The following is an 18,103-nucleotide window of genomic DNA, read 5'->3' as shown; positions in this document are numbered from 1 at the left end:
CGCACAGTTTCGGCCCTCACCGTTAGATGACGTTCTACGTCACACTCGCGTTATTACAGGGCGTGCTACGTCCGCCGCTATGGTCGAGGGTGGCGCTCGTGAACAATCTCAAGGCTCGCTTACACCCCGTAAACCTCAATACCCACGAGAGCAGCAGATTGGACAGCCGTCGCCGTAGCTCAGTTGGTAAGAGCACCGGACGCGATATTCGGAGGTCGTGGGTTCGGATCCCACCGGCGGCATGGTTGTTTTTCTGCTGCTTTATAAGCAATTTTCTTTAAGCGATTTGTTAATCTAAGTATTATTATCCCACTGATAAGCATAACACATTAAAAAAATTAACGTTCCCCTATGCACTTTGGTTTCGGTGACTGTTGGCTCCCTTCATAAATTTGTCGAACGGGCCCCTCATTTCCTGTAACTTGTCTGCTAATAGCTTAACGAGGGCCTCGGTTCTGGCAGTCTTGGTGCCATAGGTAGCATAAGAGGGCACTCGCACAGTTTCCGCCCTCACCGTCAGATGACGTTCTACGTCACGCTCGCGGTATTACAGAACGTGCTACGTCCGCCGCTATGGTCGAGGGCGGCGCTGGTGAACACTCTCAAGTCTCGCTTACACCCAGTAAACGTAAATACCCATGAGAGCAGCAGATTGGACAGCCGTCGCCGTAGCTCAGTTGGTAAGAGCACCGGACGCGATATTCGGAGGTCGTCGGTTCGGATCCCACCGGCGGCATGGTTGTTTTTCTGCTGCTTTATAAGCAATTTTCTTTAAGCGATTTGTTAATCTAAGTATTATTATCCCACTGATAAGCATAACACATTAAAAAAATTAACGTTCCCCTATGCACTTTGGTTTCGGTGACTGTTGGCTCCCTTCATAAATTTGTCAAACGGGCCCCTCATTTCCTTTAACTTGTCTGCTAATAGCTTAATGAGGGTCTCGGTTCTGGCAGTCTTGATGCTATAGGTAGCAACAGAGGGCTCTCGCACAGTTTCCGCCCTCACCGTTAGATGACGTTTTACGTCACGCTCGTGGTATAACAGGACGTGCTACGTCTGCCGCTATGGTCGAGGGTGGCACTCGTGAACACTCTCAAGGCTCGCTTACACCCCGTAAACCTCAATACCCACGAGAGCAGCAGATTGGACAGCCGTCGCCGTAGCTCAGTTGGTAAGAGCACCGGACGCGATATTCGGAGGTCGTGGGTTCGGATCCCACCGGCGGCATGGTTGTTTTTCTGCTGCTTTATAAGCAATTTTCTTTTGGCGATTTTTTAATCTAAGTATTGTTATCCCACTGATAAGAATAACACATTAAAAAAAATTTAGCGTTCCCCTATGCACTTTGGTTTCGGTGACTGTTGGCTCCTTTCATAAATTTGTCAAACGGGCCCCTCATTTCCTTTAACTTGTCTGCCAATAGCTTAACGAGGGTCTCGGTTCTGGCAGTTTTGATGCCATAGGTAGCATCAGAGGGCTCTCGCACAGTTTCCGCCCTCACAGTTAGAGGACGTTCTATGTCACGCTCGCGGTATTACAGGACGTGCTACATCCGCCGCTATGGTCGAGGGCGGCGCTCGTGAACACTTTCAAGGCTCGCTTACACCCAGTAAACCTAAATACCCAGGAGAGCAGCAGATTGGACAGCCGTCGCCGTAGCTCAGTTCGTAAGAGCACCGGACGCGATATTCGGAGGTCGTGGGTTCGGATCCCACCGGCGGCATGGTAGTTTTTTCTGCTGACTTATAAGTAATTTTCTTTAAGCGATTTGTTAATCTAAGTATTATTATCCCACTGATAAGCATAACACATTAAAAAAATTAACGTTCCCCTATGCACTTTAGTTTCGGTGACTGTTGGCTCCCTTCATAAATTTGTCAAACGGTCCCCTCATTTCCTGTAACTTGTCTGCTAATAGCTTAACGAGGGCCTCGGTTCTGGCAGTCTTGGTGCCATAGGTAGCATAAGAGGGCACTCGCACAGTTTCCGCCCTCACCGTCAGATGACGTTCTACGTCACGCTCGCGGTATTACAGGACGTGCTACGTCCGCCGCCATGGTCGAGGGTGGCGCTGGTGAACACTCTCAAGGCTCGCTTAAAGTAAACCTAAATACTCATGAGAGCAGCAGATTGGACAGCCGTCGCCATAGCTCAGTTGGTAAGAGCACCGGACGCGATATTCGGAGGTCGTGGGTTCGAATCCCACCGGCAGTATGGTTGTTTTTTCTGCTGCTTTATAAGTAATTTTCTTTAAGCTATTTGTTAATATAAGTATTATTATCCCACTGATAAGCATAACACATTAAATAAAAAATTAACGTTCTCCTATGCGCTTTGGTTTCGGTGACTGTTGGCTCCATTCATAAATTTCTCAAACGGTCCCCTCATTTCCTTTAACTTGTCTGCTAATAGCTTAACGAGGGTCTCGGTTCTGGCAGTCTTGATGCCATAGGTAGCATAAATGGGTTCTCGCACAGTTTCCGCTTTCACCGTTAGATGACGTTCTACACCACGCTCGCGGAATTACAGGACGTGCTAAGTCCGCAGCTATTGTCGAGGGTGGCGCTGGTAAACACTCTCAAGGCTCGCTTACACCCAGTAAACCTAAATACCCATGAGAGCAGCAGATTGGACAGCCGTCGCCGTAGCTCTGTTGGTAAGAGCACCGGACGCGATATTCGAAGGTCGTGGGTTCGGATCCCACCGGCGGCGTGGTTGTTTTTTCTGCTGCTTTATAAGTATTTTTTTAAGCGATTTGTTAATCTAAGTAATATTATCCCACTGATAAGCATAATACATTAAAAAAAATTAACGTTCCCCTATGCACTTTGGTTTCGGTGACTGTTGGCTCCCTTCATAAATTTGTCAAACGGGCCCCTCATTTCCTGTAACTTGTCTGCTATTAGCTTAACGAGGGTCTCGGTTCTGGCAGTCTTGATGCCATAGGTAGCATAAGAGGGCTCTCGCACAGTTTCCGCCCTCACCGTTGGATGACGTTCTACGTCACGCTCGCGGTATTAGAGGACGTGCTGCGTCCGCCGCTATGGTCGAGGGTGGCGCTCGTGAAAACTTTCAAGGCTCGCTTACACCCAGTAAACCTAAATACCCATGAGAGCAGCAGATTGCACAGCCGTCGCCGTAGCTCAGTTGGTAAGCGCACCGGACGCGATATTCGGAGGTCGTAGGTTCGGATATCACCGGCGGCATGGTTGTTTTTTCTGCTGCTTTAAAGTAATTTTCTTTAAGCGATTTGATAATCTAAGTATTATTATCCATCTGATAAGCATAACACATTAAAAAAATTTAACGTTCCCCTATGCACTTTGGTTTCAGTGACTGTTGGCTCCCTTCATAAATTTGTCAAAAGGGCCCCTCATTTCCTTTAACTTGGCTGCTAATAGCCTAATGAGGGTCTCGGTTCTGGCAGTCTTGATGCCATAGGTAGCAACAGAGGGCTCTCGCATAGTTTCCGCCCTCATCGTTAGATGACGTTTTACGTCACGCTCGTGGTATAACAGGACGTGCTACGTCTGCCGCTATGGTCGAGGGTGGCGCTCGTGAACACTCTCAAGGCTCGCTTACACCCCGTAAACCTCAATACCCACGAGAGCAGCAGATTGGACAGCCGTCGCCGTAGCTCAGTTGGTAAGAGCACCGGACGCGATATTCGGAGGTCGTGGGTTCGGATCCCACCGGCGGCATGGTTGTTTTTCTGCTGCTTTATAAGCAATTTTCTTTAAGCGATTTGTTAATCTAAGTATTATTATCCCACTGATAAGCATAACACATTAAAAAAAATTAACGTTCCCCTAGGCACTTTGGTTTCGGTGACTGTTGGCTCCCTTCATAAATTTGTCGAACGGGCCCCTCATTTCCTGTAACTTGTCTGCTAATAGCTTAACGAGGGCCTCGGTTCTGGCAGTCTTGGTGCCATAGGTAGCATAAGAGGGCACTCGCACAGTTTCCGCCCTCACCGTCAGATGACGTTCTACGTCACGCTCGCGGTATTACAGAACGTGCTACGTCCGCCGCTATGGTCGAGGGCGGCGCTGGTGAACACTCTCAAGTCTCGCTTACACCCAGTAAACGTAAATACCCATGAGAGCAGCAGATTGGACAGCCGTCGCCGTAGCTCAGTTGGTAAGAGCACCGGACGCGATATTCGGAGGTCGTGGGTTCGGATCCCACCGGCGGCATGATTGTTTTTTCTGCTGCTTTATAAGCAATTTTCTTTTGGCGATTTTTTAATCTAAGTATTGTTATCCCACTGATAAGAATAACACATTAAAAAAAATTTAGCGTTCCCCTATGCACTTTGGTTTCGGTGACTGTTGGCTCCTTTCATAAATTTGTCAAACGGGCCCCTCATTTCCATTAACTTGTCTGCTAATAGCTTAACGAGGGTCTCGGTTCTTGCAGTCTTGATGCCATAGGTAGCATAAGAGGGCTCTCGCACAGTTTTCGCCTTCGCCGTTAGATAACGTTCTACGTCACACTTGCGGTATTACAGGACGTGCTACGTCCACCGCTATGGACGAGTGTGGCGCTGGTGAAAACTCTCAAGGTTCGCTTACAAGCAGAACATAAATACCCACGAAAGCAGCAGATTGGACAGCCGTCACCGTATCTCAGTTGGTAAGAGCTCCGGACGCGATATTCGGAGGTCGTGGGTTCGGATCCCACCGGCGGCATGGTAGTTTTTTCTGCTGACTTATAAGTAATTTTCTTTAAGCGATTTGTTAATCTAAGTATTATTATCCCACTGATAAGCATAACACATTAAAAAAATTAACGTTCCCCTATGCACTTTAGTTTCGGTGACTGTTGGCTCCCTTCATAAATTTGTCAAACGGTCCCCTCATTTCCTTTAACTTGTCTGCTAATAGCTTAACGAGGGTCTCGGTTCTGGCAGTCTTGATGCCATAGGTAGCAAAAGAGGGCTCTCGCACAGTTTCCGCCTTCACCGTTAGATGACGTTCTACGTCACGCTCGCGGTATTACAGGACGACGTGCTACGTCCGCCGCCATGGTCGAGGGTGGCGCTGGTGAACACTCTCAAGGCTCGCTTCCAGTAAACCTAAATACCCATGAGAGCAGCAGATTGGACAGCCGTCGCCATAGCTCAGTTGGTAAGAGCACCGGACGCGATATTCGGAGGTCGTGGGATCAAATCCCACCGGCGGTATGGTTGTTTTTTCTGCTGCTTTATAAGCAATTTTCTTTCAGCGATTTGTTAATCTAAGTATTATTATCCCACTGATAAGCATAACACATTAAAAAAATTAACGTTCCCCAATGCACTTTGGTTTCGGTGACTGTTGGCTCCTTTCATAAATTTGTCAAACGGGCCCATTATTTCCTTTAACTTGTCTGCTAATAGCTTAACGAGGGTCTCGGTTCTGGCAGTTTTGATGCCATAGGTAGCATCAGAGGGCTCTCGCACAGTTTCCGCCTTCAGCGTTAGATGACGTTCTACGTCACGCTCGCGGTATTACAGGACGTGCTACATCCGCCGCCATGGTCGAGGGTGGCGCTGGTGAACACTCTCAAGGCTCGCTTAAAGTAAACCTAAATACTCATGAGAGCAGCAGATTGGACAGCCGTCGCCATAGCTCAGTTGGTAAGAGCACCGGACGCGATATTCGGAGGTCGTGGGTTCGAATCCCACCGGCAGTATGGTTGTTTTTTCTGCTGCTTTATAAGTAATTTTCTTTAAGCTATTTGTTAATATAAGTATTATTATCCCACTGATAAGCATAACACATTAAAAGAAAAATTAACGTTCTCCTATGCGCTTTGGTTTCGGTGACTGTTGGCTCCATTCATAAATTTGTCAAACGGGCCCCTTATTTCCATTAACTTGTCTGCTAATAGATTTACGAGGGTCTCGGTTCTGGCAGCCTTGATGCCATAGGTACCATAAGAGGGCTCTCGCACAGTTTCGGCCCTCACCGTTAGATTACGTTCTACGTAACGCTCACGGTATTACAGGACGTGCTACGTCCGCCGCTATGGTCGAGGGTGGCGCTCGTGAACACTTTCTAGGCTCGCTTACACCCAGTAAACCTAAATACCCATGAAAGCAGCAGATTGGACAGCCGTCGCCGTAGCTCAGTTGGTAAGAGCACCGGACGCGATATTCGGAGGTCGTGGGTTCGGATCCCACCAGCGGCATGGTTGTTTTTTCTGCTGCCTTATAAGTAATTTTCTTTAGCAATTTGTTAATCTAAGTATTATTATCCCACTGATAAGCATAACACATTAAAGAAAAATTAACGTTCCCCAATGCACTTTGGTTTCGGTGACTGTTGGCTCCCTTCACAAATTTGTCAAACGGGCCCCTCATTTCCTTTAACTTGTCTTCTAATAGCTTTACGAGGGTCTCGGTTCTGGCAGTCTTGATGCCATAGGTAGCATAAGTGGGTTCTCGCACAGTTTCCGCTTTCACCGTTAGATGACGTTCTACACCACGCTCGCGGAATTACAGGACGTGCTAAGTCCGCCGCTATTGTCGAGGGTGGCGCTGGTAAACACTCTCAAGGCTCGCTTACACCCAGTAAACCTAAATACCCACGAGAGCAGCAGATTGGACAGCCGTCGCCGTAGCTCTGTTGGTAAGAGCACCGGACGCGATATTCGGAGGTCGTGGGTTCGGATCCCACCGGCGGCGTGGTTGTTTTTTCTTCTGCTTTATAAGTATTTTCTTTAAGCGATTTGTTAATCTAAGTAATATTATCCCACTGATAAGCATAACACATTAAAAAAAATTAACGTTCCCCTATGCACTTTTGTTTCGGTGACTGTTGGCTCCCTTCACAAATTTGTCAAACGGGCCCCTCATTTCCTTTAACTTGTCTGCTAATAGCTTTACGAGGGTCTCGGTTCTGGCAGCCTTAATGCCATAGGTACCATAAGAGGGCTCTCGCACAGTTTCGGCCCTCACCGTTAGATTACGTTCTACGTCACGCTCGCGGTATTACAGGACGTGCTACGTCCGCCGCTATGGTCGAGGGTGGCGCTCGTGAACACTTTCAAGGCTCGCTTACACCCAGTAAACCTAAATACCCATGAGAGCAGCAGATTGGACAGCCGTCGCCGTAGCTCAGTTGGTAAGAGCACCGGACGCGATATTCGGAGGTCGTGGGTTCGGATCCCACCGGCGGCGTGGTTGTTTTTTCTGCTGCTTTATAAGTATTTTCTTTAAGCGATTTGTTAATCTAAGTAATATTATCCCACTGATAAGCATAACACATTAAAAAAAAATTAACGTTCCCCTATGCACTTTTGTTTCGGTGACTGTTGGCTCCCTTCATAAATTTGTCAAAAGGGCCCCTCATTTCCTTTAACTTTTCTGCTAATAGCTTAATGAGGGTCTCGGTTCTGGCAGTCTTGATGCCATAGGTAGCAACAGAGGGCTCTCGCACAGTTTCCGCCCTCACCGTTAGATGACGTTTTACGTCACGCTCGTGGTATTACAGGACGTGCTACGTCCGCCGCTATGGTCGAGGGTGGCGCTCGTGAACACTTTCAAGGCTCGCTTACACCCAGTAAACCTAAATACCCACGAGAGCAGCAGATTGGACAGCCGTCGCCGTAGCTCAGCTGGTAAGAGCACCGGACGCGATATTCGGAGGTCGTGGGTTCAGATCCCACCGGCGGCATGGTTGTTTTTTCTGCTGCTTTATAAGTAATTTTCTTTAAGCGATTTCTTAATCTAAGTATTATTATCCCACTGATAAGCATAACACATTAAAAAAAGTAACGTTCCCCTATGCACTTTTGTTTCGGTGACTGTTGGCTTCATTCATAAATTTGTCAAATGGTCCCCTCATTTCCTTTAACTTGTCTGCTAATAGCTTAACGAGGGTCTCGGTTCTGGCAGTCTTGATGCCATAGGTAGCATAAGAGGGCTCTCGCACAGTTTCGGCCCTCACCGTTAGATGACGTTCTACGTCACACTCGCGGTATTACAGGACGTGCTACGTCCGCCGCTATGGTTGAGGGTTGCGCTCGTGAACAATCTCAAGGCTCGCTTACACCCCGTAAACCTCAATACCCACGAGAGCAGCAGATTGGACAGCCGTCGCCGTAGCTCAGTTGGTAAGAGCACCGGACGCGATATTCGGAGGTCGTGGGTTCGGATCCCACCGGCGGCATGGTTGTTTTTCTGCTGCTTTATAAGCAATTTTCTTTAAGCGATTTGTTAATCAAAGTATTATTATCCCACTGATAAGCATAACACATTAAAAAAATTAACGTTCCCCTATGCACTTTGGTTTCGGTGACTGTTGGCTCCCTTCATAAATTTGTCGAACGGGCCCCTCATTTCCTGTAACTTGTCTGCTAATAGCTTAACGAGGGCCTCGGTTCTGGCAGTCTTGGTGCCATAGGTAGCATAAGAGGGCACTCGCACAGTTTCCGCCCTCACCGTCAGATGACGTTCTACGTCACGCTCGCGGTATTACAGAACGTGCTACGTCCGCCGCTATGGTCGAGGGCGGCGCTGGTGAACACTCTCAAGTCTCGCTTACACCCAGTAAACGTAAATACCCATGAGAGCAGCAGATTGGACAGCTGTCGCCGTAGCTCAGTTGGTAAGAGCACCGGACGCGATATTCGGAGGTCGTGGGTTCGGATCCCACCGGCGGCATGATTGTTTTTTCTGCTGCCTTATAAGCAATTTTTTTAGGCGATTTTTTAATCTAAGTATTGTTATCCCACTGATAAGAATAACACATTAAAAAAAATTTAGCGTTCCCCTATGCACTTTGGTTTCGGTGACTGTTGGCTCCTTTCATAAATTTGTCAAACGGGCCCCTCATTTCCTTTAACTTGTCTGCTAATAGCTTAACGAGGGTCTCAGTTCTGGCAGTTTTGATGCCATAGGTAGCATCAGAGGGCTCTCGCACAGTTTCCGCCCTCAGAGTTAGATGACGTTCTACGTCACGATCGCGGTATTACAGGACGTGCTACATCCGCCGCTATGGTCGAGGGCAGCGCTGGAGAACACTCTCAAGGCTCGCTTACACCCAGTAAACCTAAATACCCAGGAGAGCAGCAGATTGGACAGCCGTCGCCGTAGCTCAGTTGGTAAGAGCACCGGACGCGATATTCGGAGGTCGTGGGTTCGGATCCCACCGGCGGCGTGGTTGTTTTTTCTGCTGCTTTATAAGTATTTTCTTTAAGCGATTTGTTAATCTAAGTATTATTATCCCACTGATAAGCATAACACATTAAAAAAAATTAACGTTCCCCTATGCACTTTTGTTTCGGTGACTGTTGGCTCCCTTCACAAATTTGTCAAACGGGCCCCTCATTTCCTTTACCTTTTCTGCTAATAGCTTTACGAGGGTCTCGGTTCTGGCAGCCTTGATGCCATAGGTACCATAAGAGGGCTCTCGCACAGATTCGGCCCTCACCGTTAGATTACGTTCTACGTAACGCTCGCGGTATTACAGGACGTGCTACGTCCGCCGCTATGGTCGAGGGTGGCGCTCGTGAACACTTTCAAGGCTCGCTTACACCCAGTAAACCTAAATACCCATGAGAGCAGCAGATTGGACAGCCGTCGCCGTAGCTCAGTTGGTAAGAGCACCGGACGCGATATTCGGAGGTCGTGGGTTCGGATCCCACCAGCGGCATGGTTGTTTTTTCTGCTGCCTTATAAGTAATTTTCTTTAGCAATTTGTTAATCTAAGTATTATTATCCCACTGATAAGCATAACACATTAAAGAAAAATTAACGTTCCCCAATGCACTTTGGTTTCGGTGACTGTTGGCTCCCTTCACAAATTTGTCAAACGGGCCCCTCATTTCCTTTAACTTGTCTTCTAATAGCTTTACGAGGGTCTCGGTTCTGGCAGCCTTGATGCCATAGGTACCATCCGAGGGCTCTCGCACATTTTCGGCCCTCACCGTTAGATTAGGTTCTACGTCACGCTCGCGGTATTATAGGACGTGCTACGTCTGCCGCTATAGTCGAGGGTGGCGCTCGTGAACACTCTCAATGCTCGCTTACACCCAATAAACCTAAATACCCACGAGAGCAGCAGATTGGACAGCCGTCGCCGTAGCTCAGTTGGTAAGAGCACCGGACGCGATATTCGGAGGTCGTAGGTTCGGATCCCACCGGCGGGATGGTTGTTTTTTCTGCTGCTTTAAAGTTATTTTCTTTACGCGATTTGTTATCTAAGTAATATTATCCCACTGATAAGCATAACACATTAAAAACAATTTAACGTTCCCCTATGCACTTTGGTTTCGGTGACTGTTGGTCAAACGGTCCCCTCATTTCCTTTAACTTGTCTGCTAATAGCTTAACGAGGGTCTCGGTTCTGGCAGCCTTGATGCCATAGGTACCATATGAGGGCTCTCGCACAGTTTCGGCCCTCACCGTTAGATAACGTTCTACTTCACGCTCGCGGTATTACAGGACGTGCTACGTCCGCCGCTATGGTCGAGGGTGGCGCTCGTGAACACTTTCAAGGCTCGCTTACACCCAGTAAACCTAAATACCCATGAGAGCAGCAAATTGGACAGCCGTCGCCGTAGCTCAGTTGGTAAGAGCACCGGACGCGATATTCGGAGGTCGTGGGATCGAATCCTACCGGCGTATGGTTGTTTTTTCTGCTGCTTTATAAGCAATTTTCTTTAAGCGATTTGTTAATCTAAGTATTATTATCCCACTGATAAGCATAACACATTAAAAAAATTAACGTTACCCTATGCACTTTGGTTTCGGTGACTGTTGGCTCCCTTCATAAATTTGTCGAACGGGCCCCTCATTTCCTGTAACTTGTCTGCTATTAGCTTAACGAGGGTCTCGGTTCTGGCAGTCTTGATGCCATAGGTAGCATAAGAGGGCTCTCGCACAGTTTCCGCCCTCACCGTTAGATGACGTTCTACGTCACGCTCGCGGTATTACAGGACGTGCTGCGTCCGCCGCTATGGTCGAGGGTGGCGCTCGTGAAAACTTTCAAGGCTCGCTTACACCCAGTAAACCTAAATACCCATGAGAGCAGCAGATTGCACAGCCGTCGCCGTAGCTCAGTTGGTAAGCGCACCGGACGCGATATTCGGAGGTCGGAGGTTCGGATATCACCGGCGGCATGGTTGTTTTTTCTGCTGCTTTAAAGTAATTTTCTTTAAGCGATTTGATAATCTAAGTATTATTATCCATCTGATAAGCATAACACATTAAAAAAATTTAACGTTCCCCTATGCACTTTGGTTTCAGTGACTGTTGGCTCCCTTCATAAATTTGTCAAAAGGGCCCCTCATTTCCTTTAACTTGTCTGCTAATAGCTTAATGAGGGTCTCGGTTCTGGCAGTCTTGATGCCATAGGTAGCAACAGAGGGCTCTCGCACAGTTTCCGCCCTCACCGTTAGATGACGTTTTACGTCACGCTCGAGGTATAACAGGACGTGCTACGTCTGCCGCTATGGTCGAGGGTGGCGCTCGTGAACACTCTCAAGGCTCGCTTACACCCCGTAAACCTCAATACCCACGAGAGCAGCAGATTGGACAGCCGTCGCCGTAGCTCAGTTGGTAAGAGCACCGGACGCGATATTCGGAGGTCGTGGGTTCGGATCCCACCGGCGGCATGGTTGTTTTTCTGCTGCTTTATAAGCAATTTTCTTTAAGCGATTTGTTATTCTAAGTATTATTATCCCACTGATAAGCATAACACATTAAAAAAATTAACGTTCCCCTATGCACTTTGGTTTCGGTGACTGTTGGCTCCCTTCATAAATTTGTCGAACGGGCCCCTCATTTCCTGTAACTTGTCTGCTAATAGCTTAACGAGGGCCTCGGTTCTGGCAGTCTTGGTGCCATTGGTAGCATAAGAGGGCACTCGCACAGTTTCCGCCCTCACCGTCAGATGACGTTCTACGTCACGCTCGCGGTATTACAGAACGTGCTACGTCCGCCGCTATGGTCGAGGGCGGCGCTGGTGAACACTCTCAAGTCTCGCTTACACCCAGTAAACGTAAATACCCATGAGAGCAGCAGATTGGACAGCCGTCGCCGTAGCTCAGTTGGTAAGAGCACCGGACGCGATATTCGGAGGTCGTGGGTTCGGATCCCACCGGCGGCATGATTGTTTTTTCTGCTGCTTTATAAGCAATTTTCTTTTGGCGATTTTTTAATCTAAGTACTGTTATCCCACTGATAAGAATAACACATTAAAAAAATTTAGCGTTCCCCTATGCACTTTGGTTTCGGTGACTGTTGGCTCCTTTCATAAATTTGTCAAACGGGCCCCTCATTTCCTTTAACTTGTCTGCATATAGCTTAACGAGGGTCTCGGTTCTGGCAGTTTTGATGCCATAGGTAGCATCAGAGGGCTCTCGCACAGTTTCCGCCCTCACAGTTAGAGGACGTTCTATGTCACGCTCGCGGTATTACAGGACGTGCTACATCCGCCGCTATGGTCGAGGGCGGCGCTGGTGAACACTCTCAAGGCTCGCTTACACCCAGTAAACCTAAATACCCAGGAGAGCAGCAGATTGGACAGCCGTCGCCGTAGCTCAGTTGGTAAGTGTACCGGACGCGATATTCGGAGGTCGTGGGTTCGGATCCCACCGGCGGCGTGGTTGTTTTTCTGCTGCTATATAAGTATTTTCTTTAAGCGATTGGTAATCTAAGTATTATTATCCCACTGATAAGCATAACACATTAAAAAAAAATTAACGTTCCCCTATGCACCTTCGTTTCGGTGACTGTTGGCTCCCTTCATAAATTTGTCAAACGGGCCCCTCATTTCCATTAACTTGTCTGCTAATAGCTTAACGAGGGTCTCGGTTCTGGCAGTCTTGATGCCACAGGTAGCAAAAGAGGGCTCTCGCACAGTTTCCGCCTTCACCGTTAGATGACGTTCTACGTCACGCTCGCGGTATTACAGGACGACGTGCTACGTCCGCCGCCATGGTCGAGGGTGGCGCTGGTGAACACTCTCAAGGCTCGCTTCCAGTAAACCTAAATACCCATGAGAGCAGCAGATTGGACAGCCGTCGCCATAGCTCAGTTGGTAAGAGCACCGGACGCGATATTCGGAGGTCGTGGGTTCGAATCCCACCGGCGGTATGGTTGTTTTTTCTGCTGCTTTATAAGTAATTTTCTTTAAGCTATTTGTTAATAGAAGTATTATTATCCCACTGATAAGCATAACACATTAAAAAAATTAACGTTCCCCTATGCACTTTGGTTTCGGTGACTGTTGGCTCCTTTCTTAAATTTGTCAAACGGGCCCATCATTTCCTTTAACTTGTCTGCTAATAGCTTAACGAGGGTCTCGGTTCTGGCAGTTTTGATGCCATAGGTAGCATCAGAGGGCTCTCGCACAGTTTCCGCCTTCCGCGTTAGATGACGTTCTACGTCACGCTCGCGGTATTACAGGACGAGCTACGTCCCCCGCCATGGTCGAGGGTGGCGCTGGTGAACACTCTCAAGGCTCGCTTAAAGTAAACCTAAATACTCATGAGAGCAGCAGATTGGACAGCCGTCGCCATCGCTCAGTTGGTAAGAGCACCGGACGCGATATTCGGAGGTCGTGGGTTCGAATCCCACCGGCAGTATGGTTGTTTTTTCTGCTGCTTTATAAGTAATTTTCTTTAAGCTATTTGTTTTTATAAGTATTATTATCCCACTGATAAGCATAACACATTAAATAAAAAATTAACGTTCTCCTATGCGCTTTGGTTTCGGTGACTGTTGGCTCCATTCATAAATTTCTCAAACGGTCCCCTCATTTCCTTTAACTTGTCTGCTAATAGCTTAACGAGGGTCTCGGTTCTGGCAGTCTTGATGCCATAGGTAGCATAAATGGGTTCTCGCACAGTTTCCGCTTTCACCGTTAGATGACGTTCTACACCACGCTCGCGGAATTACAGGACGTGCTAAGTCCGCCGCTATTGTCGAGGGTGGCGCTGGCAAACACTCTCAAGGCTCGCTTACACCCAGTAAACCTAAATACCCATGAGAGCAGCAGATTGGACAGCCGTCGCCGTAGCTCAGTTGGTAAGAGCACCGGACGCGATATTCGGAGGTCGTGGGCTCGGATCCCACCGGCGGCATGGTAGTTTTTTCTGCTGATTTATAAGTAATTTTCTTTAAGCGATTTGTTAATCTAAGTATTATTATCCCACTGATAAGCATAACACATTAAAAAAATTAACGTTCCCCTATGCACTTTAGTTTCGGTGACTGTTGGCTCCCTTCATATATTTGTCAAACGGGCCCCTCATTTCCTGTAACTTGTCTGCTATTAGCTTAACGAGGGTCTCGGTTCTGGCAGTCTTGATGCCATAGGTAGCATAAGAGGGCTCTCGCACAGTTTCCGCCCTCACCGTTAGATGACGTTCTACGTCACGCTCGCGGTATTACAGGACGTGCTGCGTCCGCCGCTATGGTCGAGGGTGGTGCTCGTGAAAACTTTCAAGGCTCGCTTACACCCAGTAAACCTAAATACCCATGAGAGCAGCAGATTGCTCAGCCGTCGCCGTAGCTCAGTTGGTAAGCGCACCGGACGCGATATTCGGAGGTCGTAGGTTCGGATATCACCGGCGGCATGGTTGTTTTTTCTGCTGCTTTAAAGTAATTTTCGTTAAGCGATTTGATAATCTAAGTATTATTATCCATCTGATAAGCATAACACATTAAAAAAATTTAACGTTCCCCTATGCACTTTGGTTTCAGTGACTGTTGGCTCCCTTCATAAATTTGTCAAAAGGGCCCCTCATTTCCTTTAACTTGTCTGCTAATAGCTTAACGAGGGTCTCGGTTCTGGCAGTCTTGATGCCATAGGTAGCAACAGAGGGCTCTCGCACAGTTTCCGCCCTCACCGTTAGATGACGTTTTACGTCACGCTCGTGGTATAACAGGACGTGCTACGTCTGCCGCTATGGTCGAGGGTGGCGCTCGTGAACACTCTCAAGGCTCGCTTACACCCCGTAAACCTCAATACCCACGAGAGCAGCAGATTGGACAGCCGTCGCCGTAGCTCAGTTGGTAAGAGCACCGGACCCGATATTCGGAGGTCGTGGGTTCGGATCCCACCGGCGGCATGGTTGTTTTTCTGCTGCTTTATAAGCAATTTTCTTTAAGCGATTTGTTAATCTAAGTATTATTATCCCACTGATAAGCATAACACATTAAAAAAAATTAACGTTCCCCTATGCACTTTGGTTTCGGTGACTGTTGGCTCCCTTCATAAATTTGTCGAACGGGCCCCTCATTTCCTGTAACTTGTCTGCTAATAGCTTAACGAGGGCCTCGGTTCTGGCAGTCTTGGTGCCATAGGTAGCATAAGAGGGCACTCGCACAGTTTCCGCCCTCACCGTCAGATGACGTTCTACGTCACGCTCGCGGTATTACAGAACGTGCTACGTCCGCCGCTATGGTCGAGGGCGGCGCTGGTGAACACTCTCAAGTCTCGCTTACACCCAGTAAACGCAAATACCCATGAGAGCAGCAGATTGGACAGCCGTCGCCGTAGCTCAGTTGGTAAGATCACCGGACGCGATATTCGGAGGTCGTGGGTTCGGATCCCACCGGCGGCATGATTGTTTTTTCTGCTGCTTTATAAGCAATTTTCTTTTGGCGATTTTTTAATCTAAGTATTGTTATCCCACTGATAAGAATAACACATTAAAAAAATTTAGCGTTCCCCTATGCACTTTGGTTTCGGTGACTGTTGGCTCCTTTCATAAATTTGTCAAACGGGCCCCTCATTTCCTTTAACTTGTCTGCCAATAGCTTAACGAGGGTCTCGGTTCTGGCAGTTTTGATGCCATAGGTAGCATCAGAGGGCTCTCGCACAGTTTCCGCCCTCACAGTTAGAGGACGTTCTATGTCACGCTCGCGGTATTACAGGACGTGCTACATCCGCCGCTATGGTCGAGGGCGGCGCTGGAGAACACTCTCAAGGCTCGCTTACACCCAGTAAACCTAAATACCCAGGAGAGCAGCAGATTGGACAGCCGTCGCCGTAGCTCAGTTGGTAAGAGCACCGGACGCGATATTCGGATGTCGTGGGTTCGGATCCCACCGGCGGCGTGGTTGTTTTTCTGCTGCTATATAAGTATTTTCTTTAAGCGATTTGTTAATCTAAGTATTATTATCCCACTGATAAGCATAACACATTAAAAAAAAATTAACGTTCCCCTATGCACCTTCGTTTCGGTGACTGTTGGCTCCCTTCATAAATTTGTCAAACGGGCCCCTCATTTCCTGTAACTTGTCTGCTATTAGCTTAACGAGGGTCTCGGTTCTGGCAGTCTTGATGCCATAGGTAGCATAAGAGGGCTCTCGCACAGTTTCCGCCCTCACCGTTAGATGACGTTCTACGTCACGCTCGCGGTATTACAGGACGTGCTGCGTCCGCCGCTATGGTCGAGGGTGGTGCTCGTGAAAACTTTCAAGGCTCGCTTACACCCAGTAAACCTAAATACCCATGAGAGCAGCAGATTGCTCAGCCGTCGCCGTAGCTCAGTTGGTAAGCGCACCGGACGCGATATTCGGAGGTCGTAGGTTCGGATATCACCGGCGGCATGGTTGTTTGTTCTGCTGCTTTAAAGTAATTTTCTTTAAGCGATTTGATAATCTAAGTATTATTATCCATCTGATAAGCATAACACATTAAAAAAATTTAACGTTCCCCTATGCACTTTGGTTTCAGTGACTGTTGGCTCCCTTCATAAATTTGTCAAAAGGGCCCCTCATTTCCTTTAACTTGTCTGCTAATAGCTTAATGAGGGTCTCGGTTCTGGCAGTCTTGATGCCATAGGTAGCAACAGAGGGCTCTCGCACAGTTTCCGCCCTCACCGTTAGATGACGTTTTACGTCACGCTCGGGGTATAACAGGACGTGCTACGTCTGCCGCTATGGTCGAGGGTGGCGCTCGTGAACACTCTCAAGGCTCGCTTACACCCCGTAAACCTCAATACCCACGAGAGCAGCAGATTGGACAGCCGTCGCCGTAGCTCAGTTGGTAAGAGCACCGGACCCGATATTCGGAGGTCGTGGGTTCGGATCCCACCGGCGGCATGGTTGTTTTTCTGCTGCTTTATAAGCAATTTTCTTTAAGCGATTTGTTAATCTAAGTAATATTATCCCACTGATAAGCATAACACATTAAAAAAAATTAACGTTCCCCTATGCACTTTGGTTTCGGTGACTGTTGGCTCCATTCATAAATTTGTCGAACGGGCCCCTCATTTCCTGTAACTTGTCTGCTAATAGCTTAACGAGGGCCTCGGTTCTGGCAGTCTTGGTGCCATAGGTAGCATGAGAGGGCACTCGCACAGTTTCCGCCCTCACCGTCAGATGACGTTCTACGTCACGCTCGCGGTATTACAGAACGTGCTACGTCCGCCGCTAAGGTCGAGGGCGGCGCTGGTGAACACTCTCAAGTCTCGCTTACACCCAGTAAACGTAAATACCCATGAGAGCAACAGATTGGACAGCCGTCGCCGTAGCTCAGTTGGTAAGAGCACCGGACGTGATATTCGGAGGTCGTGGGTTCGGATCCCACCGGCGGCATGATTGTTTTTTCTGCTGCTTTATAAGCAATTTTCTTTTGGCGATTTTTTAATCTAAGTATTATTATCCCACTGATAAGAATAACACATTAAAAAAAATTTAGCGTTCCCCTATGCACTTTGGTTTCGGTGACTGTTGGCTCCTTTCATAAATTTGTCAAACGGGCCCCTCATTTCCTTTAACTTGTCTGCCAATAGCTTAACGAGGGTCTCGGTTCTGGCAGTTTTGATGCCATAGGTAGCATCAGAGGGCTCTCGCACAGTTTCCGCCCTCACAGTTAGAGGACGTTCTATGTCACGCTCGCGGTATTACAGGACGTGCTACATCCACAGCTATGGTCGAGGGCGGCGCTGGAGAACACTCTCAAGGCTCGCTTACACCCAGTAAACCTAAATACCCAGGAGAGCAGCAGATTGGACAGCCGTCGCCGTAGCTCAGTTGGTAAGAGCACCGGACGCGATATTCGGAGGTCGTGGGTTCGGATCCCACCGGCGGCGTGGTTGTTTTTCTGCTGCTATATAAGTATTTTCTTTAAGCGATTTGTTAATCTAAGTATTA

The 18,103-nt window shown here is 48.1% G+C and overlaps 1 protein-coding gene and 3 non-coding genes across 4 annotated transcripts in view; 3 read left to right on the top strand and 1 right to left on the bottom strand.

Annotated features, from left to right (window-relative positions):
* Nucleotides 1–18,103, bottom strand: part of LOC144129565 (uncharacterized) — a 649,728-nt gene that overhangs the window by 260,726 nt on the left and 370,899 nt on the right. The window lies entirely within an intron of this gene.
* On the top strand, nucleotides 14,996–15,069 carry TRNAS-CGA (transfer RNA serine (anticodon CGA)). Its single transcript has one exon. It is a non-coding gene; the product is annotated as a tRNA-Ser (tRNA).
* TRNAS-CGA (transfer RNA serine (anticodon CGA)) lies at nucleotides 16,977–17,050 on the top strand. Its single transcript has one exon. It is a non-coding gene; the product is annotated as a tRNA-Ser (tRNA).
* Nucleotides 17,472–17,545, top strand: TRNAS-UGA (transfer RNA serine (anticodon UGA)). The gene has a single exon. It is a non-coding gene; the product is annotated as a tRNA-Ser (tRNA).

Source organism: Amblyomma americanum, chromosome 4 (genome assembly GCF_052857255.1).
Source record: "Amblyomma americanum isolate KBUSLIRL-KWMA chromosome 4, ASM5285725v1, whole genome shotgun sequence".
NCBI lineage: Eukaryota > Metazoa > Arthropoda > Arachnida > Ixodida > Ixodidae > Amblyomma > Amblyomma americanum.
This window is presented reverse-complemented; position numbering and strand designations above follow the sequence as displayed.